The sequence below is a fragment of the Mesoplodon mirus genome (genome assembly GCF_964341445.2).
Source record: "Mesoplodon mirus genome assembly, chromosome: 6".
Classification (NCBI taxonomy): Eukaryota; Metazoa; Chordata; class Mammalia; order Artiodactyla; family Ziphiidae; genus Mesoplodon; species Mesoplodon mirus.
In genome coordinates, this window is record NC_138982.1 from 61,862,461 (window position 1) to 61,886,335 (window position 23,875).

The 23,875-nt window shown below is 38.3% G+C and overlaps 2 protein-coding genes across 4 annotated transcripts in view; one reads left to right on the plus strand and one right to left on the minus strand.

Annotated features, from left to right (window-relative positions):
• Nucleotides 1-12,159, minus strand: part of SERPINI1 (serpin family I member 1) — a 69,231-nt gene extending 57,072 nt beyond the window's left edge. Inside the window, exon 1 of the mRNA XM_082625350.1 lies at nucleotides 12,078-12,159. The gene's annotated coding sequence lies outside the window, so the exon portion shown is untranslated. The remainder of the gene's footprint in view (nucleotides 1-12,077) is intronic.
• A 778-nt stretch (nucleotides 12,160-12,937) lies between these two features.
• Nucleotides 12,938-23,875, plus strand: part of PDCD10 (programmed cell death 10) — a 42,040-nt gene continuing 31,102 nt past the window's right edge. Inside the window, exon 1 of one of the 3 annotated variants that reach the window (XM_082625451.1) lies at nucleotides 12,938-13,086. The gene's annotated coding sequence lies outside the window, so the exon portion shown is untranslated. Of the gene's footprint in view, nucleotides 13,087-13,492; nucleotides 13,633-19,338; nucleotides 19,410-23,875 lie in introns of those variants that run through there. The other 2 variants (XM_082625452.1, XM_082625453.1) reach the window with 2 other exon arrangements.

Sequence of the window (23,875 nt, forward strand, 5' to 3'; positions counted from 1 at the left end):
CGGTGACTGTGGAGAACTGGCATTTAAACACACACACACACACACACACGCGTGCGCACGTGCGCGCACACACATACCTGTGGGCTGACTTCTGACTTGTTTTGTAATCCTTGGGCTAGAGCTAATAAAGGGACAAGAACTGTGGATTCCGTATCTCAAATCTTGAATCTACAACATTGTTGCTATCACCCCTGGGCCACTGTCATCACTTCTGCTTCTTCCCAAGTCCACTTTTGTCCTTTCCTTATTCTTAACATCACATGTTTATTTGCATGTTTCCCTTGAATCCAAATCTGACACCAAAGGCCATGTTTTCTTTTTCAGATTGTTTTATGTATTTTAATTCTATATGACCAGTACAAACAGATTCATGGCTATTAAAGCTTCAGTGTGGATTACATCTTTACCAATATAAATTATCCTTTTTGACCAGACTAAAGCTTTTTACTTTGAATTCTGTCATCTTACAAATATGCCACCTACACTTTTAAATTTATTTTTGTCTATTATTGCACTGCCATCCTTTTACTTTAACTGATATTATTTTGCTTAGCTTTGTCTCTAAAAAACTTAATAGTTTTTGTTTTCCACCCAGCATGGCAGATCCTACCTTTCTATAGGAGACTAAAACTATTGATAATTGCAATATGTTTGTTTAGCATTTTGTCATGCTTCTTATTCTTTTCGTGTTGATCGCATTTTTTCCTTTTTTCTTAAATATAGTTTTTCTATGAATGTGAAGAATAAAACATTTACTGACTCCACAATCTGTAAAATAAGGCATGTGATATTCTTTCTTATACATCTCTCTGTGTTTTTGAAGTGATCTGGGGTATTGGACCCAGAAGATTATTATTTTTTCTACCATAAGGCACCTTATAAGAATTATTTTTAACGTCTGAATTGTTTAAAAACAAAATAGGAACAACTTATTTAAATGTCATTTGTTTCATCATTTTATAGTTCCTTGAATTCAAACTTGAATTCTTGATTTTGATTATTTGGGCAGCAAATTATTTGGGTATGCATTTTTTGTTGTTGTCATTGGCAGCGGTGGTGGTATGTGTATGTCTGCCCTTGTATGGCTGAGAAGATCATTCTTTGGTTCTTATGCATATTGGATGCTAGCTCAGCTGGAAAAGCAAGTTTGAATCATAAACTTATTCCACTGCAATTCCATATACATTATTCCTTATGTCATTAAATGCCACAGAAGAGAAGTCTGATCACAAGCTGGTATTTTCACTCCCTTTATTTTTTATCTGTTTGGAGTTCTTTAGGTTCTTTTTCCCCTTCATTTAAAATTAAAAAACAAAACAACTTTACCAAAGTGTGGCTAGATTGCAGTCTCCATTAATTTTTCCTCGTGTTCTGAGGACAAAAGATATAAAATGAGAGTATTTCCTTTTATCTGCTAGTTCTGGGTTTATCTGGGTTCCTTATAATTCTATCTTCTATAACTCTTCTTTATGTTTTTTAAAATCGTTTAATATTATATTCACTTACACTTTTTACAGGTTCACTTTTAAAGTGTACGATTTAGTGGTTTTTGAAAGCTGTGCAATCATCACTGCTATCTAGTTCTAGAACATTTCACCCCAGAAAGAAACCCCATAACCATTAGCAGTCACTCCCCATTCCTGCTGTCCCTTAACACTAATCTACTTTTTGTCTTTATGGATTTGGCTACTCTGGATATTGTATATAAAATGAAATGTGGCCTGTTGTGTCTGACTTTCTTGTTTAGCATAACATTTTCAAGAGTCATCCATGTTGTAGCATCTATCAGTACTTCATTCCCTTCTATGGTTAAATAATATTCTATTGCATGGCTATACAACATTTTGTTTATACATTCATTTATTGATGGACACTCAGCTGTTTCCATTTTGGGGCTATTATGAATAACACTGCTATGAACATCTGTGTACATGTTCTTGCGTAGACCTATTTTTCTCCAATTCTATTAGGCTTATGTCCTGATCTTAAGGAGAAATATTCAGTCTTTCACCATTAGGAAGGATGCTAGCTGTAGGTTTTTTGCAGATGTCCTTTATAAGTTGAGGAGGTTCCCTTCTATTCCTAGTTTGTTGAGTTTCATGTTTTCACCCTGAAAATGTGTTGGATTTTATCAAATGATTTCCTGTATCTATTGAGATGATCATGTGTCTTTTGTTCTATTGATATGGTATATCAATAGATTTTCTGACAGATTTTCATGTTTAACCAACCTTGCATTCCTGGACTAGATCTCACTTGATCATGGTATATAATTTTTATTTGTTGCCAGGTTTGATATAAGGATTTTTGAGTCTATATTCAGAGTTTCCATTTCTTCTTGTTTTGATAGTTTGTGTTTTTGTACTAATTTGTCCATTTCACCTAGGTCAACTAATTTATTGCCATATAATTGTTCATAGTATTCCCTAATGCTATCTTTTATTTTTGTAAGGCTAGTAGTGATGTCTCCTCTTTATTATATTCACTTTTAAATATCATTTTCCTCTAAGTTTTAATAAAGTATCTTAATTTCACTTTTAATTGACTGTCATGGCTTCCTACAATATTTAATACACTATTCAGTCTTTATTAATTGTATTTTAAAGTCTGGGCTTTACTATTCAGTACATTTATGTTGTTTGGCTCTTACATCAATATCATAGTCCCTATACAATATTTTGTGCAACTCTTGAAAATTTCTTACAATAAGATGATACCCTTCCCAATTTCTTGAACTTTTATTTTAGGGGTAGGGAGTACTTAAATTTAGAGATTCTAATCCCCATTTGAATTAAAAGTTATAGTTCACTTAAAATAATAAATCATAATCAAATAAAATCTAACATTTAATGAAATAACATTTAATAAGCATATAACACACACCAGGTATTAGAATGCACTGTATGTGAAATCTCCGTGTATCAGTATAAACATCCCTGGAGTCAAGTTACAGATTACAAAACGAAATTTGAACCCAGTTTTGTATGACAACAGAAGCCACATTCTTAACCAGTGGTTGACAAACTTTTTTTTAAAGGGCCAGATAGGAAATATTTTAAGTTTGTGGGCCACATGGGCTTTGCCACAGTGACTCAACTCTGCTGTTGCAGCAAGAAAGCAGTCTTAAAAATATGTAAATGAATGCGCATAGCTGTGTTCCAAGAAATCTGATTTACAAAAAAAGGTAGTGTGCCATAGGCCATAGGTTGTGGTCCCCTGCTCTTACCAGCACACCACACTGACCTACTTCCTTCTCAAAGCCTTCCCTGATTACCACATAGATCAATTTCTTCTGCTTCTGGACATCGACCATAGTAACTGCTGTAATACCATCATCCTAAATCATATATCCTTGTTTATATATATATGTCTTGTGACGCCTTCTTTTGTTAACTATATTGACAAAATCTTATGCCAAGGAGTAAGTGATTTTATATATTGCAATATTTTGTTGTATCTCTCTATAACACCCAACCCCATGCTACAGATTATAGTAGTTTAGAAATTTACTTGAGTATATCTGGAGAGTTTTGCCTCTATAAAGCCATTCATCTAAGTTCACATAATAGAAATGTAAAAACTGGACAATAAAGATGTTGATAGGGAAATGCAGACAACTGCTGTATAGCCAAGGTTCTATGGTCAACATCTTTATGAGTTTTTTTTAAAGTACAAAAAATATTTGTTTCCATTTTCTCAGTTTCAGTTTTCTTTTCAGACTTTCCTATCTCAAGGAATCTTAATTTATCAAAACTATAAGTCCATGATGTATTATTCTAAGAATGAGTAATAATTTAGATAATAATCAAGGTATAGATATTGATAATATTTTTCACATTTTAGAAATGGGTAATAACACCATTTTCCAGGATTAAAATTTTTTAGAATGAGTTCCTTTCTATGAAACAATGGCTTTTTGGCTTTTTTGGGCAGATAGCATTTGTTTTAAGATTTTTTTAATATTCAATTGTTCTTTCATTTACATCATACCCATATTTTTAATTCAGTCTATAAGAAGATACTTTGATACCTTGAGGCTCAAAGTAGATTTAAAACAGAATTGTCGGGCTTCCCTGGTGGCGCAGTGGTTGAGAGTCCACCTGCCGATGCAGGGGACACGGGTTCGTGCCCCGGTCTGGGAGGATACCACGTGCCGTGGAGCGGCTGGGCCTGTGAGCCATGGCCGCTAAGCCTGCGCGTCCAGAGCCTGTGCTCCGCAACGGGAGAGGCCACAGCAGTGAGAGGCCCGTGTACCACAAACAAACAAACAAACAAAACAGAATTGTCCTTTCAAGTGTTACTGAATACATCTGTAATGAAAAGTACAGAACAAGTATTATATGTGGTATGGGCTACAGAGTCTTTTAACTAGAGATGCCATCAGTCTCTGAGAAATGCCTTTGCCCAGAGACTTGAAATTTGGTAGTCACAGAAGTGAAAACTTGGTGTAAGAAGGTTAGAGTTTTCTAACCTGAAGGAAACAAACAAATGAACAAACAGGAAACATAAACATCAGTCGGAACGAGAAGGAATACAATTTAAAGTTAGCATGTTTTTAATTATCAGACTATGGCTGAAACTATTGACTGGTTACCCCAAAATCACACTCGAACCACTGTTCCCCTGCTTCATCCACCACCAAGGCCCAAAGTCCTTGATATCTCAACATCCCTTAAAAATAGGGACAGCTAGGGCTTCCCTGGTGGCGCAGTGGTTGGGAGTCCGCCTGCCGAGGCAGGGGACACGGGTTCGTGCCCCGGTCTGAGAAGATCCCACATGCCGCGGAGCGGCTGGGCCCGTGAGCCATGGCCACTGAGCCTGCGCGTCCGGAGCCTGTGCTTCGCAATGGGAGAAGCCACAACAGTGAGAGGCCCGCGTACCGCAAAAAAAAAAAAAAAAATAGGGACAGCTACATGCCATGAGCCAATAAGTCCACAGTCGACATTTGCTAGAGGTCACTGGGAAAGCTTTTACTTCCTGATTAAAAGAGAAAAACTCAGTAGGCACAAGCCTTTCCTCATTCTTCCTGCCCTGAACTAGAATATGATGTCTCGATCTGCAGAAGCATCCATCTTGCATCAGGCACAAGGTGTTGTGAGGACAACACCCTGACAACATTAAGCCTCTAAACGAAAAGGACACAACCGCTTTCCTTTAGACTTCTTGTCCTGGAAAAAATAAATCCCTATTATTTTATGTCATTGTACATAAAACTTGCAGCTGAAAGCATTTCTAATTGATACATACTTGAAAACTACTTTTTAAATTGTCAGTTACTTTTGGGCCACATAATGTGAGTAAAAATTGGCTTTTAAGATAACCTTGGACAATAGGATTTCTTTCTCTTTCAAAATGTTTAATTTCATATTAATAATTATTAACAAAATCTGTCATATTTAAAAATGAATAGTTATTATTAGGTCTTCATAATTTTGTTATTGACATTTTATTTTTAAAAGAACAAATCAAAAACTTTGAAATACAGAAAAAGTTACTTTTCTGGCTTTGACTTAGTTAATGTACCTTGTGCTCAATACCTCACAATATAATTGTTAAAAGTTCCCCGACTTAGCAAGGACAAAAATTATACCATTGTTACATAGCTGTCAGAATACTGGTATTGTACAAATTTCATCCAGTATTATATGTCAAATGACGTAGGGTATAAATACAATTTAACCTGCCTTAGACATAGAACAAGAGATTTAGGATACTTTGTGAAGGTTTCTTAACTGGAAGGCTGAATGTATCTAAAAAACATTAATTGCTTCAATGATTTTAAATTGCTTTGTGAAGTACACAACAATTAAATGCTCTGATAATTGATTTAATTCAAGTGAATGGCAAAAATTATACATCATAATACAGTATTTATAGCATACTACTAAAAGGTGAAAAAACAATAAAATTAACTCTTCAAGTTACATAGGATTAAAAGACCTCAAATAAAACTTAGGTTCAGAACAAAATTTAGGTTACCAAGAAAATGGCAGAAGCAATCCAATATGGGCAAAATATCAAAAGTATCTTGGTGAGCTCTTTCGGGTCCATTCAAAAGAAGCTAAGACACTAAGGGGAAAATAGAGTATAGGTTGACAGGTACTCACTGAATTGCTAGATTGTGCAATAGAAATCACTTTCTGACACTTGAGTTACTGTTACTGGGAACTTTGGTATATCTGGGAAAAACAATACACTTAGGCAAATGAGGTTATTAAATTAAAGTAAATTCCATCTGCCTTTCTTCTCACACTAAATTATGAGCTGTGTGCTCAAAAGGCTCCTTTCCTAGGCTGAACCAGAAGGGGGCCTTGAAGCACTGGCTAGAGCTGGAGGTCCCATGCACACTTCATCAGCTATGCTGCTCGGAAGGCCAGCACTGAGTACTGTCAGTGCCAAATCTCAGAACTCATCTCTTCCCCATGCTGGCTCAAAGATGACAAATACCTGAATCATTTAGATTTAATAAGCCTGAATAAGGTCTCCCATTGTAACCATTTCACTGAAAACAGAACATTCAAGAGCAGTTAAGTTTTAGTTAAGATAAAGCCCCATGTTACGTTTATACACTTTTCTCTAAGTCTCTATGTGTCAAGAAAAAAAGTCATAAAGTGTGTGTATATACACATAGTACGGAATGTTACTTAAAAGTACATCTTTAAGTCAGCAAAGTTCTAGAGACAAGGAGAGACCACACAAATTTCAAATGGCATTGAATTAATAAATTTATATTTAAAGTATACACACATGCAAGGTTGTAGTTAATAGCAATGTTTACTCCATTCAGAAATCCAACAAAATACGGTGATATTTATATTTAGCTCAATATAAGCAACTGTTGTGGGCAGGGGGCTGAATTTAGTGCTAAAATACCTGTTTAAAAAATTCATTTTTCTAGGTGTACTTGTGAAAAATGTAAAATGATGCTTCTTTACAGGTTGTCAACTATAACTGTTACTGTTAAACTATTATGAGTGAGGCTCTCAAAGTAAATACCAAGGTAAATGAAACTCAGTCTTAATTCTGAAGATACTAAGCATCTGGTGAAGAAGACAGGAACTCAGCTAACTCCATACAAGGCACTATGCTAAGCATTAAGAGTAACACCGGGCCTCCCTGGTGGCGCAGTGGTTGAGAGTCCGCCTGCCGATGCAGGGGATACGGGTTCGTGCCCCGGTCTGGGAGGATCCCATATGCCGCGGAGCGGCTGGGCCCGTGAGCCATGGCCGCTGAGCCTGCGCATCCGGAGCCTGTGCTCCACAACGGGAGAGGCCACAACAGTGAGAGGCCCGCATACCGCAAAAAGAAAAAAAATAAATAAAAATAAAAAAATAAAAAAAAAAGAGTAACACCAACGGGGCTTCCCTTGTGGTGCAGTGGTTGAGAGTCCACCTGCCGATGCAGGGGACACGGGTTCATGTCCCGGTCTGGGAAGATCCCACATGCCGCGGAGCGGCTGGGCCCGTGAGCCACGGCCGCTGAGCCTGCACGTCCGGAGCCTGTGCTCCACAACAGTAGAGGCCACAACAGTGAGAGGCCCGCGTACCGCAAAAAAAAAAAAAAAAAAAGAGTAACACCAACGAACCATGAAGAAGGAAGATTAATCAAACATCAGTTCTAAGCCAAAGTGTATCTATCAGCATGCTAGTAAAGGCATATTAAAAAGCAAACAAATGATAGTTAAATATCTGCTATTATTAAATTTACGACTAAAGAACTATTTACAATTAACTAGAATTCTCCAGGTCTTATAATAATAAAAGAAAAATCACATTTGAATTCTTAATTCTAACATTAATCAGATTAATTTGTTTCTGGAATAAATGCCAAATTCCACATGTGCTTAAATACAATGCGTCTGGCTCTTTTTTTTTTTTTTAAGAACAATTAGAAAAATGGAAGAGTAAATTCAATTTTTATAGAATAAAGTATGCTTTTACTAGATAAGCTTCTACAAAGGTATCTTACTTGAAGTAAACAGTGGTGAGCCACAGGCTTCCTTGGCTGTAGAATGCAGACCTTGAGTACCACTGGTGGGAGAGCCCTTTTCCTTACCTATAATTGCCTGTCTGTGGAAGAATTTAGAAATGTTGGCACATGAAGTTGTAGGTAAGTCTTTGCAGTCCACATAGTCTGAATCAAATTGGGCTCAAGTAACACTTTTTTTTTTTTTTTGCGGTACGCGGGCCTCTCACTGTTGTGGCCTCTCCCGTTGCGGAGCACAGGCTCCGGACGCGCAGGCTCAGCGGCCATGGCTCACGGGCCCAGCCGCTCCGCAGCATGTGGGATCTTCCCGGACCGGGGCATGAACCCGTGTCCCCTGCATCGGCAGGCGGACTCTCAACCACTGCGCCACCAGGGAAGCCCTCAAGTAACACTTTTGCAAAGGCTAACCAACACAAGGACATTCTCAGAAGGCCTAATGTATAGTACTTATTCTGTGAGGGCAACTGACTCTCGTTTGTCAAAGTGCAAGATGTATCAATGCATATATGTATAACTGATTAAATTTGTTATAAAGCAAAAAATTAAAAAAAAGAATAAAAAAAAAAATAAATAATACTAAGATTATTACAAACTTTTTAAACTTCATCATTTTGTTTACTTTTGATTCAGTGATTAGTTAGGAATAGAAAAAAAAAGAAAAAAAAAGAAAAAAAAAAAAAAGAAGTATTGGTCCCCACTTCTAATTCAGTAAGGTTATAGGGCAAGTTCTTTCTGCTGAGCATTATATAAGGCGCTGAGAACAAACAGGAGATAGGAAAGAAGCATAGTGTCTAGGAACTAATAATTCTTAACTTAAAACACACTGATCCAAACTTTAAGGACTAAATTCTGAAAACATTGGACATAAGATTGAAAATAAGACAGAAACAAATCTTTACCTTTTTATGTACAGTGCTCCCCAAAGCACTGTTTAACCTTAGGAGATGACTTTAAAAGGCAGCAGTGGCTGGGAGGGGAGGGTCCTGCTCATCTTTAGTGTCTGGTTCAAGTACCTTTGCTATTAAGGGGGAAAACCTCAGTTTTTACTTTTTAATATTATATCCAAATAACATGAAGTTTCACTTAGAAGTGAATGTATACATTCAGGATCCTTTTCACTTTGCTTCAGTAACCCATAATTATTCAAAACCTAATTAATTAATGTCAGTCTGACTCCAGTTAAAATGACAATGTAGGAAAGTACTGTCTCCCACACTGGGTATAAGCCTCTAGAAATTAATAACTGGGAAAACAGGTCTTGAAATCACTTATAGGCATTCAACAAAAAAGAGATCAAATCTCTTTCTCTCTTGCTAAGGGTATGTGTCTCAAACAGGTTTCTTCATATCTATGCCCCCTTGTACGCCACCTCTCCCCGACTGCCGCCCCCCCAAAAACCATTTGATCTTGAACCTTTACGTTTTGCTCTTTTGTACTGCATACATCAGTGAATCCTCCTGTTAGAAAGAGAAACCCATGCCACTCAATTATTTTTACTCAATAGGCTTAGAGTTAGAATTATAAATTAAAAAAAAATCCAAAGTATATTGTAATTTGAAATTAACCAAGTCTTTCAGCTAAAGAACACTAATTTCATGAGCATCTTCCACTTGAGAGACATTCTGCACTCCATTGATTTTCTTCTTTCTCATCACATGCATACTCTGATAGCCATATGCAAAGAGTAAAAATCAAGCACAGAATAATATGTTTTTAACCTAGGTAGTACTTCACATAAAGTTATAAACTGTCACTTGATGAACAGTTTCAACACCAGTAATGTACAAGAAGTCTTCAGATTATCTGCGATTTAATGTGAACACCAATTTAAAATGTGTCAAGAGTTCAAGGTAACAAATACTTAAGTGCCACATACTGCCAATGATTTTCTTCCTTATAAAAACATGGTTTTCTTACTCTCAAATGTTATAGGAAGCCAATCTCTTTCACTGACACCATAAAAAAGATCCATATCTTGGAAACAGGTGAAAAATCCAGTACTTTAATACCACAGACTCATTGATTCCTAATGAGATTCTATCATTTTTGATACTTCAAAGCAGAAGACCTATAAATAGTTGGGATTCAAAGTACATCTGAATTTCGACTGTTTTGGTATTTATTTTCTATCTCACTTACTTGATTATTAACTGATTCCCAATCAAACCCTTTCAAAAAGATCTTCTGATAAAGGCCCTGAAAGAACTTCATTGCCAGTATTATTATTAATTATTATTACTACATGGGGGAAATGACCCAGTGACAGCAAGTATTCAATTTCACAAAATGAATCAGTAGCAGAGCCTGAGAGAGAATCTGAGACTCTGATTCAGGATGATCTATTTAATCAGAAATAACAAGGGCAAACACAATCTTTTCCAAGCCTAACTAACTATACCCTAGTACCCATTTTTCCCCCTAAAATCATTTTCACAGGGTCATATCAGCTATGTGGATTAACAGACTCTCCTGTGATGTAGCAAAGATAAAATCCCATCCTTACCATGACTGCTAAATTTAGTGGCTACTGTTGCTTTTTCTTTCTTCTAAGCTCTTTGCTGTTTCTAATACTTACCTGATCTACTTGAGGACAATCGAAAAGCAGCTGTTTTTCTAAGATCTGTCCCCCTATATATTCCTCTAGTGGGTGAGAGTATGGGAGGGAGTGTTGGAGTGTTGGAGTATATATAAGTCACTTAGGCTTATCAGTAGTAGCACTCAGTAGGATTGAACTTGAAGCTATGAAGAGAATTCTTTCCAGCCATTTCTTTTCAAAAAGGAATTTTGTGTGTATTACAGAAATAAAATCCCCAAATCATGAGTAAATCAGCAAACCATGAAAACAAAGCAAAACAAACAAACAAGAATAGAAGGTAATTACTCCATTTTATTGACCCTAGTTCAAAAAAAAAAAAAAAACCCAGATTAAAGTATTCAGGCAGACTCTGAAATATACAACTGTCACAAGGAAAGCATTTCAGAGCAAAATGTGCTGCAATATGCTACTATGATTAAAAGCCATGTAATCTGGAGAACCTCTGTGACAAAAAGAAAAAGAAAATGAACTAGGCAAATAGCTTTTTAAGTTTTTTTCTAAAAAAAGGCTGTAATTTTGTCATAGTTACACAAAGGTAGATGCGACTTTCATCTTAGTATTAAAACATATATTCACCTATTGGTGTTTAATTACACTCAAAGAAATCACACATGGTTTAATACTAAGAATAAACTATTATTTTATGACACTACTACATGTGTTAAGTCTGAGCCCATCATAACACATACTAAGGGAAATCATTTAGCATACACTATCTAAATAAACAGAAAAGATCCTTGCACAGCTTTTCTTGTACTTTTGTTTTTTAAAATGTACAAATATTACTAGACACAAATGAGAGAATAAGGAGCAGCTGTGAAGTACACCATACGTTCGCACTGTAGGCTGAGTCCTAGTCTTTGTTCCGATAGTTTAAAGCCACTGGAAGGAAAGCGAAGTGTCTCCATTAAAAAACATTTTTACATTATTGCTGGCAAAAGTTATACTTCTGATAGGTTCAGTCATCGTGATTATTCCTGACTGTATTTCCTTCTTTAATAGAGATCTCTTTCAATTTTAGGAACCTGCAGTATAACCACCCTGGAAAACAGGTCGGTAGCAGGGCAATCTGATAAAACAACGTGAAGGATAGATAGTAAAGAAGAATGCTAAGTTATTTGCCTAGTGAAACAGTTCTGAAGTAATTCTCTATCAGTGACAAAATTTTTGTTTTTTACCAGCTACGCACCTATCCAAATATCATTCACCTTGTCCTCAATTAGCAGTTTCCTCAATATTAAAATTTCCCAGAATAGTTTTAATGGTACAACTCAAACCAAAAACACTAACCACGCCCTTCATACCCTGAGTCAAGCCACCTTTTGCTTTTTATCCCCCCGCAAACTCCGAAAACGTACATCTTTCACCTAAAAGGGTTTGCACCAGTTCCCTAACCCGAGTCAGAGACTCTTTTTAGCTGTGCCTTGATAAAATTCCTATTGGAAAACGCTTTCTCCCGGGCAGAGGAGACGCCCAAAGAGGCACCCACGCTTACCTCCCACACACCTGCAACCCCTGGCGGGATGCTGGAGCAGAGGCTCCGAGGACTGCGCTCCTCTCCTATTCCTGCTCTCCTCTCTCCCAGGAAACTACAGTCCAGGCTGCGCCTTCGGCTGCTACAGGGACCTAAGCTCCGCCTCCCCTCCTCTAGTTGGCGAATTCGGCAGCTGTTGCTCCTCCCCCTGCTGTTCCGGCTGCTTCCCTGGCTGAAGGCGGCGGGAAGCTGCTGTCCTGGTACCCTCGCGCTCCCCGCACTTCTGCAGCTGCTCTGCCGCTTCCCTTCCCCGGGGACCCCTCTCCCTTCACTCAGTGGCCTGACACCTAGAGCAGCCTCCCGCCCCGTCCGGGCACCTCCCCGAGGAGCCCAGGCTCAACCTATCCCTGCCCGAGCCGCAGGTCTCGCCGCTTGGTGTGCCTGGTGCTTGGCCGCTTTCGGGGAAACTGTTCTTCAGCCAGGGTGCATCCTCACACCGCGCCCTCCCTCCACCCTGGCTATTCTCCCGCGGCTTCCTCTCCGCCCGCGCAGCTCGGCCGCCCCACGTTCCCCACTTGGAGTTCTTCCCCCGCCCCCCTTCCTTCCGCGGCTCAGCTAGCCCGCCCCCACAATGGGTGAGTCGCCTGCCGGGCCGACCCTGCATCCTGATTGGCGCAGGTGAGAGCTGACCCCTCCCTTCCTCTTCTTTCCGTGCACCCTCTCTCTTTTTCCCACCTCCTCCCGCACAGACAGGGAACTCTCCTACTATTGGCTAAAGATGTCCCCACCCATCGCCTAAGGCTCCACCGCATGGCTTGACGGGAATTGTAGTCTTGGATGTGCAGGAATTGCCGACAACGCCGGCGAGTGGGACTACGAGTCCCCATAGGCCCCTGCGCGACTCCGGCAGGGCAGGATTCCGGACAACGCCTGGTTCCTCTCGGGTCCTTCCGGCGTCGCCGGAGTGAATTGATCTGGGAGTTGAAGAGGGCTCCAAAGGTGGCAAGTGAAGTCACTGCCTCAGTTGCCGGTAAGGTGTGGCTGTTCTGTCCCAGTCACCGTAGTCCCGCGCGGAGCAGAAGAGCTCTGGGGTCACACGGGGGTCGTGGCTGAGGCACTCGGGCTTGGTTCTGGCAGGCGGAGCGGACGGGGCTGGGAACGGGGCCCTATGGGCGTAAGCGAGGTTACCCTACGCGAGTGGCGTAAAGCGGGTTTGTAAATGCCGCCTGCCCTGCTCGGGCCTGAACGCCTCCAGGAAGTCTCCTCTAGGTGGGGGCGGGAGGGGAAGGGCGAGGTTGGCCTCTGGTGCCCCCGGAGGAGGGAGAGGGCGGATGTGCCTGGGGTGGGGTCCTCTGAAGGTGCGGCTTGGGGCGGGGAGATGAGGCTGCTGTTTTCCCCCTGCTTTAGAAATAGGAGAGGGAAGGAGTGGAGGAAGGAAGGGGCGCTTGGAGTCTGCTTTTGAGGTGTCTCGGGTTATGCCCTTTGAGGGAAGAGGAGAACTGTAGAAGAAAGAGTCAAATGTTGACAGAGACCTACGGATTCAGTACCAGTTTCATGATGTGGTCCCTCTAAGGAGGTAATTTTACCCTAAGTAGAAAAGCTTAACGCTATAAAGATGTAATTCCTAAGATGTATTTACTGTTTTACTGTTTACTGTTTTCAAAGAGCATTCACAGTTGGATGCTAATGAGGAAACTGAGGGGATAAATGACGTACCCAAGGTCACACACATAGGGACAGATCGTCTGAATCTAATCTAGTTGTAATACAGCTTCTGCATCGGAGCTGCCGCACCAGAAAGGAGCAGGGAATTTGTTTGTTTTTTTTTTGAAGAGGTGGAGGAAGTTGCAAAGTAATGAATTTTAGATATTTCTAAGAAGCCATCTGTGAGGTGAAGAGTTTTTTTGAGCTGGAGAGAAATTCCTCAGCGAAAGAAAACCACGCACTCTAACCTGTTGGAAAAATAAGAAGAATCAGTTTCAACTTACCTATTTTTTCCTTTTATTAGAGGTATATTAAGTGATGGATTGTGCTACCATTTTAAAGGGTAGTTGATAGGACAGGAGAAAGTCAGGTAACAATACAGCTCATCCTTACTGGTGAAAGATATTCCTTTCCCTTCCTACCTTAGTCTTTACTGTGTTTTTTTACTCTCAGCTGAGAACAATGGGATTAGGATTCTTCCACGAAACTTATTTTACACTTTTTCAAATAATACAGCAGCAAGAGAGAGTTTATTTCTAGTTGTGCTCATTACTAGAAAAGAAGATACGTTGCATTTCTTGGAGGTAGCATCACATTTTTGTTGATCTTTATTTACTTCCCCTCATTTTCTTGGCTCGTGTGTGTGTTGTGCGTGTGTGTAATTAATAACATCAGGCTCTTGTATATTTTATTTTTCTTAGCATCATCTATGAGTTTTAACTCATCCTTATTTTACATTAAAGAATGGAAAAATGGACATTTGTGTTTTATATTGAGCAGAAAGCAGTGTGCTTGTTCCAGTCTTACCCATTGTTGTGACCAATTATAATTACAGTTCACATATATTATTATTATTAGACAGTTCTTTAATAGAATTTTAGGAGTATGTCCATTGACATCAAGATCTCTTCCTGATAAGTTTATAGCTAAAAATCGGGTATCTACTGATAGCTGGTAATCAGTCATAGTTTACTGTTGTATAAGTTGGCCATTTAAATATGCAACATTTTGAATGTATTCTGAAATTATTAAAATTATCCACAATGTGTTTAACTTTTGAATGCAAAAACACTTTATAGGATCAGAAATACTCTTACATTCCTCTTTGATTGAAACTAAGATGGTCTGGAAATTAATGTGACTTTTAAAATGAAAGAGAGGTATGATACTATAGAATGAAGTAAAATAAAAAAATAATTAGTACCATAAATAAGTAATGCAGTAGACAAGGAAGGAAGACCGACTGAACAAATGGAAAATTATGAGGAGGTAACTGGCTCAGTGTTGTGTTAGAAGGGTGCGGTAGTTTAAATAGACCATAAACTGAATATGAGTCAGTTATGGTAGAGCAAGAATGTGAAAGTATTTTCTATATGGCCGTGTAGGCATTTGCTTTTTGTTGGAGGAAGTGAGAAATGAGTTCTTATTTTTGACATGCAGTTAGGAGGTTGTGGAATGACTTTTGAACCAAAAGTCAGGAAAATTTGGAAATTAGTAAAATTAATATAATGCACTTGTCTAGTGAGTGTTAGTTTTTGTCCTTGGTTCGATTCTACACCAACTGCTCTTCATCTCTGAGCTTCATTTATAGTATTGATATTTCACCAATGGCGAATGGTGAGTAATGGAATGGTGGGATAATGTTTCTATTGTATTTATGATCTTTCAGTCACATGCTGGAGTACTGTGCTCATTTTGGAGCTCTGCACACTGAATAACTTAGGGCTCACAGAATATTGTGTACACTTGTATTTTTATAGTAGTTTGAAGTTCACCAATGTCCACATTTGTTGTCGTTTTGAGTTTTGCAGAAGCCTTGTGTGAACTTTTGGACCTCATCTCTTATAGGGCCTAGGATGTGTCCCATATACATGATCTTTTCTTCTTGAAGGATGTAAGATCTGTAAGAACAGGACTGTTGTGTTATCATTGTGTTTCCCAGGAGGTAAAATAATTGAGTACCTGTTTACAAAGAGAATAAAGAAGTTCGGATTGGTTAAGTGCAAGATCACGTAGCTAGTAACTGGTGGGACCAAGGCATAATCCAGGTCTTCTGACTATAGATATTTAATATTGTGGAATAAAGACTCAGTTCCCTTAGATTATTTATTTTACATGAGAAAAAGACTTAAAATGATTTAAATATTCAAATACTGTTACCCTCTTACTCTGTTTAATGCTCACAGTTTCTCTTGTCTCCTATCTAGCTCTCCATCCTTAACCCCAGCCTTTCTCATTTACTGTGCTTTTCAATTACTACCTACAAAAGCTCTTTCCTGACCTTTGTGCATGTTACATTCTCCTGCCTGGGCTGCTTCCCCTCCCCTTCCCAAGTCTGGCCCACTCCTAGTTAATTTTCAAGTGTCAGTTTAAATGTTATTTCTCAGGGGAACCTTCTCTGACCATTGACCCCTCCTTCCCCAAACTAGAGTAAGTTCCCACTGTATCTTCACCATACTCTGTAATTCTTTGTAGCATCATCACAAGAGGAACTTAATTATTTCTGTGTTTATTTGGTAAATGTCTGTCTCGCTGACTAGATTGTAAGCTACCTAAACAGGGCCCTCATTTGTCATGTGCCTTACCTCACTACTTATACAGTAGTGTCTGACACAGAGTTAACTACTCAGTAATTATTTGCTGAATTTATGAAGAAATGTAAGTGCATTCATGCACAGTGCCTCCAGCACTCTACTAGGGGCAGAAATACAGAAATTAATAAAGGAGACATGTTCCCTACCTTTGAATAAAAAGGAGTTATTTTCAGAAGTTTAATATAAATTGTAGAAAGATGTTTGTTCTTTCTTAGAGATCTGTAAAATCAGGGTAGTTTTCTGTGTGGACATGGCAAAGGAATCATTTTCTATTACAGCAAAATTTCTGTATAACAGCATTTTGGAGACCTTGTCACTATCCCTCTTTTGCAAGCAGCATTCATTATAACAGAATACAGACGTGGAAGAAACTAACTTTCAGTGGATTCTGTTCTTCCCTAATGGTATCTCCTTCTGTCCTCAACAAAATTCATCCTTTTTCCTTTTTTCTTCGTTGTTTTGTTTCATTTTTTAACCACAGTATCTTCCTTTGAGTTTTTACCTTTAGTATCACCTGCCTTAGGCAAGGTGACTGTAAAATTAAGTAGTACTTATTTCAAAGGAGCTTATAGTTTGTGCTTCTTGTAAGTTTTCATATTTCAGTGAGTCTTACAGTAATATCTTGTTTGCTTTAACCTAGATACTTATGAGAGTAAAAATATTATTTTCAAAACATGCAGACTAAATTCAGGAAAAAATTGTGTCAGGTTTTGGTCCTGAAAACAAATTCTCTGATCTTTCACAGTACTGTAATAATGACATAGAATAAATACAACAGCTCTGTGTCACTGTAGCTTTGCCTGCCTTCATGAATTTACCAATTTACTCTTCCACAAGATATTGTCGAAAAGTGATTGCTGATATTTGGCTTTAAAACTTGGTAATGCTCCCAGTTTTTATTTTTAAATGTAAGTCTTTGATAAGTCCTAAATTTAATTTTTAAAAAGTAAGTCGCTATGTTGTTTGAATCTTGGATAAAAAATTCATATTGACCTAGCATACTAATATGTGAAAGATAAAACTGAAGTACTGCTTCTTATATCTTGTTGGGTTATTAAGGTTGATATGATTGGTAATGTATGCCAAGAATTTTAAGCTAATTCCATGATAAACAATTTTTTTCCATAATATAAACTGCAGAAGTGATTTAGATGTTAAATAGTGTCATCGATGGTGTGTATTATTGCATTTGAAATGTTATAGAAAGTTGCAGTCTTAGAGATTTATGTTTTAGCAGTCTGCGCATGCGCGCGCACACACACATATACACACACACACACGATGTAAAAACTGAAAGCATCTTTATTGTAGCAGTTAGAAATAATTTATTGGCAGAAAGGTAAACAGTGTAGTTTGATGGTCCATTTTCGTCTGTATGAAGATGAAGAATTCAGTTTTCTCGTTTTAGCTACACAATTAATTGCATCTTGGATGTAATGTAATATTATAGTCTTATTTTTCAAGGTCACCCTTACATTTTTGGTATGTATAATCTTTTTTTTTTAACCACCCAAAAAGTGAAATAAATATTCAGTCTCACTCTGCAGTTGCCTAGAATCAGGTGTTGCTATTAAAAAAAAGAAAGAAAGAAAAGAGGATTTTTTATCAGCAAGCTTATGAATTATTGGGTAACAGCAGTGGAGCTTATTAAGTGGTAGTCACTACTGTTTACTTAGGCCAGTCCTTTGGAAATAAGTTTACCAGAAGTAAGTTAGATTGCATAATAATGATACTTTGGTTCATTCATTTATCAAATATTTATTGAATATATATTATGTATAAAATTGCCTTAAATCTTCTTTGTACCAACCCTGTGATGTAGAGGCACTATTATCCCCAAGGTAAATGAGAAAACTAAAGTACAGGGAGGTTAAGTAACTTCCCTGAGGTCACACAACCACTATTGCTTGGAATTAGGATTTGAATCCATTCTGGCCAAGTTAAGACACCATATTTTTAATCATGGCAGTAAAATGATGTTAGTGATTGAGTGCCATTGGAGGGCAGTTAGAGTTGCAGTTACAGAAAAGTTGTATCTTAGATGCTAAGGTTGGTGTGGCAGGCAGAAATTACTTATCTTCAAGCTTACTCTAAAAAAAACACTTAGGAAGTTACCACATTGGAAACTAACAGAGCGTCAACACATTTTTCCTCTAGCATTGGAATAGAATTACTTTTCCTTTGAGTGCTGGGTCAGGTATTTAACTTGTTATTCAGAGATCATGTTGGAAAAGAAATATGTACATTATAATACATAATCACAGTGTGATTCTGTGGAATCACAGTGTGGTGAGCTGCTCATTGTGAGGGACAACTATGGCTCTCAGTCTGATGGGGGGGGGGGCAGCAGATCCATGTCTTTATCTCTTTCATTCTGGGGCTTATATGCATGGAATGGAATTATGATCACCTACCTATTTCAATAGTTTTCTTTTTTGTTGTTTTCTTCAAAAAAAATTGTTCAGCATGCTCATCGAATTTGCATAGAAAAGTGTATATATAGTATAACACAGGTATGCTCCCTGGAGTTATGTGAAGGGGCAGCTTAACATGTATTTCTTTATTGTCTCTCTTTCCTGTAAGACTGCACACCCTCAAGGGCGTGGACTATATCTGGCTTTTCATCATCACATCTCTAACACTGCTGCTGACGTAGACTGACTATATAGAGTACTGAGCTAGGTACTAGAAAATAGAGAACGGAATAAAACTTCCCTACAGTGTTTATAATTTGGTGGATAGTAGGGGATGGAAAGACCGTCATATGGACATTTAGCCATTCTGTTATGTTAAATACTTGTACATGCATCCATTCATTTGATAATTTCGGGTCAGAGCTGATAGGAGGGGGGGGGGGATGATAGTTCCTCTAAGTTACCTTCTGGTCCCTGGCACTGAAACATGCCTTCCTGCTTTATTCAACCATCCTGTCTTCAGGATGAACTGGAACTGCAGTGGAGTTTGGAGTTCAGGAAGGACAAAATCCTAAGATGTTACACATCTGCTGCCTTCTTAGACTTCATTAGGTTGCTGCAGCCAAAGGCATTTGGGAATGGTAAGTGAATCAGACATGGCCTCCAGACTTCAGCTGCTCCCTGTACCAGTTCACGTTGTTGCAAGGCTTTCTAATTTAATTACAAAGGATTTTGAATATGGTCTTTTATTCAGAAGTAGATACTTGTGGATGCCTTTATCGGTAATAAAATTGACATTTTGGCAGTATTTTCAAAACTTGAGAGATTTCTGAGGTCCTACCTTAATTTTGGTGTGCTTCCTTGAAAAATGAATTACAGTTTTGCAAGTGAAGGTCAGGTGGAATTGTGCGTATGGTTTAAGCAGATACCATTCTATCTCCCTTATTTCTTCTTGTGACTAATAGAATTTTTATTTGAGATCAGTTGGGAGCTAAAGGTGAGGTTAAAGTTCATCATTATAATAGAATCTTGTCCTTATTAGCATCTACTGTTAAACAAATGAGTCAGAGTCCATTTATCATCTGAGGCTAATAATTTTATCAACGTTTAAGTGCTTTGTGGCAGTGTTGTGGTGCAAAGAAATTTGATAAGGTAAGGTAAAGAAAATACACATTGCATACTGTAGAGAACCTTAAGCAGTAAGGAGTCATTAAGTAAGATAGTAGGTATCTAAGATTGTAAGTGTTACAGAGCAGGTAAGCCTGACCCATGTGGTACAGTCTCCTTACATTGTACTTCCAAGCATAGAGAACATAGGGACAGTATGAGAGCTTGAGTTTAATTGAATTTCTAAGGGGTTTTAAAGGAAAGCTTTAGCATTATATTTGAGAAATTAAAACATCACAAATACTAATAAAAAGGAAATTGCAAAGATGTACCGCAATTAAATGCTAAATGACTGTTCAGTTAGGCATTATTTAATTCATGAACCACTAGATTAAGAACTTTATGGGCATAAGTGAACACATTCAAGGGAAGAGATTTGTTTCCTGCCTTCCAACAAATGTTTTCATTTAAATTTTGTTCAGACCAGAATTTAACAAAAATTTAGGCATTCGAATAGGAAAAAAAATCGAGGATTGTCACAACCAAAGAGACGTGTATCCTTTTCCCTGAACCTGTTGTGCAGAAGTATCTTAGAAGCCAGTTGTTGCTATTTTTGTTGTTCCCATTTCCCATCAGCTAATTCAGAGGTAGCAAGCCTTTTGATTCTATTATCTTCTGGTTTTCCCATATAGATTATCCCCCTTTATGGATTATCTTGAGAAAATCTTTGATCACATCTTGATTTCACTCTGCTACTGAGCCTACTTCTGGGCCACGGCTTTCTTTATTAAATTGCTCTATGTACATTAAGAGAATAAAAAGTAGTTTTAACACAGGCTTGCATTTGATGATCACATTCTTTTAAGGATTCCTAAACTATGTAATTTGCTTTGGATGATATATGTAACTTTTTTGGGTGGCCCAAGTAATTTATGTATGCCTCCATTTTGGCAAGTGGGGGATAAAAGGTTTTTTGTTTTTTTTGGGTTTTTTGCGGTATGTGGGCCTCTCACTGTTGTGGCCTCTCCCGTTGCGGAGCACAGGCTCCGGACGCGCAGGCTCAGCGGCCATGGCTCACGGGCCCAGCCGCTCCGTGGCATGTGGGATCTTCCCGGACCGGGGCACGAACCCGTGTCCCCTGCATCGGCAGGCGGACTCTCAACCACTGCGCCACCAGGGAAGCCCGAGAAAAGATTTTAAAAATATGCTATGTAAGTGGCCTTTATGACATTGTGATATCAGTATTAGGCTATCCTTGTGTGTGCTATGCAGGGACAGGACTAGGGTGAGGCAGGGAGGGTCTAGGGTACAAAATTTAAGAAGGTGCTCACTCTCTGTCAGGCAGGTGAGAGCTTAATTTTGTGCTCTAGGCATCTGGTTTGCCTCACCCTAGTTCCAGTCCTGATGCCATGTCAGGTTCATAGAATCTTGGATAAACCATTAATAACTAATAATATGAATTGGATGTTTATTGTGTGTCAGACAGTGTAATGAGTACATGCATTTTGTACTCTTAATCCTGTGAGGTGAGTACCTCAATCGTTATTTCCAGTAATTTCTCACTGAGTTTAGAAAGAGATTAAATAACAAATGATATCACCCACCTGAGCAAAATTCAAACTTAGACCTTTGTTTGTAATCTAAGCACTTACCTACTGCTCTGTACTGTCCATCTGTAGAAAAACCTAATTACTTCTTGTCCGTTTTATGATTTCTGTATTAAGAAACTACTCCCCCAAATATGGAAGTTCTTACACTGACATGATGCAGGTACCTTTTCAAGTGAGTGAGTCAGAGGTCTCAGCAGCAGCCAATGGAAGATCCACAAACTCTTGCTGCTGAGTACCCTAGGGTGACCTTGAATCAGAACCACATTCCCACTGGCTTCCATCTCCAAACACTCTGCGAGGAGTCTGGGGGTCTTGGCTCTCATCTGTGGGACCAGTGGAGGACACAAAGAGCAGGGCAGGTGAGCCTAGAAGTAGATCAGTTTGGCAGACTAAGATGTCCTGTACAATAGGTTATAGTAGCTCAATTGCATATTTGTTTAAAATGTCTGTGACTAGTTTCTTAATGTGAATTTCTGGGGACTTTTATTTCTAAATTGTGAAATTTTGAGATTGCACTAGATAATATATAGTAATGTATACTAATGGCTGTTATCGCTTTAAAATTTTAGGGTCTTAACATTTAGGTTTCTTAAATGCATGAGCATGTGACAACAGTACAGATAAATTTACTGGTGAGAAATTGAGATGCAGAACTATCTGAATTATGGAAAAAATCTGGGTCCGGATATCTTTTGCCAGTCCTTATCCTTACTATTCGGACCACTCACCTTTGTTCTTAAGATGCTTTGTTCATAATGCTTGTGTAGTGATTGTCCCTAGAGCAGTGATTCTCAAATTGTGGAGAGAGGTGTTTAAGGGCTCCTGTGAGAGGAAGGGCTGGTAAACCATAGTTATTACTTAATACATGTATTGAATGAATGAACAGTTGAGTGTGTTTTATCTCACATTTAGGATTTGATAAAAGAATTTATTTGAAAAACAAAACAGTTCTGCTGTTCTAAGGTTTACAATCACTTATCTTCCCCCATTTATCTGGTTTTCAAGAGTCCTTGACTCCCCTGGCTAGATGGTTGATTGTACAGAGGATCTGACCTCTAGAAAGAGATCTCGTCATCCTAGATTAAAATGTACTTAATCATAATAGCTAATATTAAATAATTACTGTGTTCCATGTACTGTTCTAAACACTTTATCTGTAATAACTTGTTTAATCTTCACAACCTTAAGAGCCAGATATTATTCTCATTTCATAGATGAGAAGACTGTAGCACAGAGAAGTTAGATAACTTGCCCCAGGTCACAGAACTAGTAGATCTAGGATTGATTCCAAGTGAGTCTGGTTCTAGAATCACTATGCTTGTCACTTACCTCACTAATGACAGTGCTGTTAATGTTGACTAAGTATAAGAGGCCCCCCCTTTTTCTGGCTATAGGTTGCAAGACCCCTAGTGGATGCCAGAAACCTCAGACAGTACCATCCCCTCTATATACTGTTTTTTCCTATACATACATATGTGTGGTAAAGTGTAATTTATAAATTAGCAAGAGATTTTTTTTTTAGGATTTTTTTGATGTGGACCATTTTTTAAGTCTTTATTGAATTTGTTACAATATTGCTTCTGTTTTATGTTTTTGGTTTTTTGGCTACAAGGCGTGTGGGATCTTAACTCCTCGACCAGGGATCGAACCTGCACCCCCTTCATTAGAAGGTGAAGTCTTAACCACTGGGCCACCAGGGAAGTCCCAGCAAGAGATTAACAACAATAACTAGTAATAAAATAGAGCAATTATAACAACGCACTGTAATAAAGTTATGTGAATGTGGTCTCTCTCAAAATATCTTGTTGTACTATACTTACCCTTGTGATGATGCAAGGTGATAAAATGCCTGAGTGATAAGATGAAGGGAAGTGAATGATGTAGGCATTGTGATATAGTGTTAGGCTACTATTGACCTTCTGATGATACGTCAGAAGGAGGATCATCAAGCATGATGATGTCAATGGTTGCATGTTGGGAGCAGACGATATCTATGGTTGGGGGTCTCAGGCTGGAGGGTGTGAGATTACGTCATGCTGCTTGGAATGGCGAGCAATTTAAAACTTATGAATTATTTCTGGAAATTTCCATTTAGTATTTTTGGACCGCAGTTGTCCTCAAGTAAGTGAAACTGGATTGGTGGGGGTGGGCACTGTATAATTCAAACAACCCTATTACTATTTTCCTTTAGGTAACATTGTGAACTTTGAAGTCTTTCTTAGAACCTTAACCCTCTATAGAAAAATAAACAGTAAGTTTTAAATGAGTGATTTATAAGTATATGTTTAGAACCAGATCTGCTTCATAGTTAAGGAACACTTGTCTGTGAAAGCTATATGGAGTTTAACAAAGAATGATAAAGTAAATGGAGTTAAATTGCTAAATTTTAC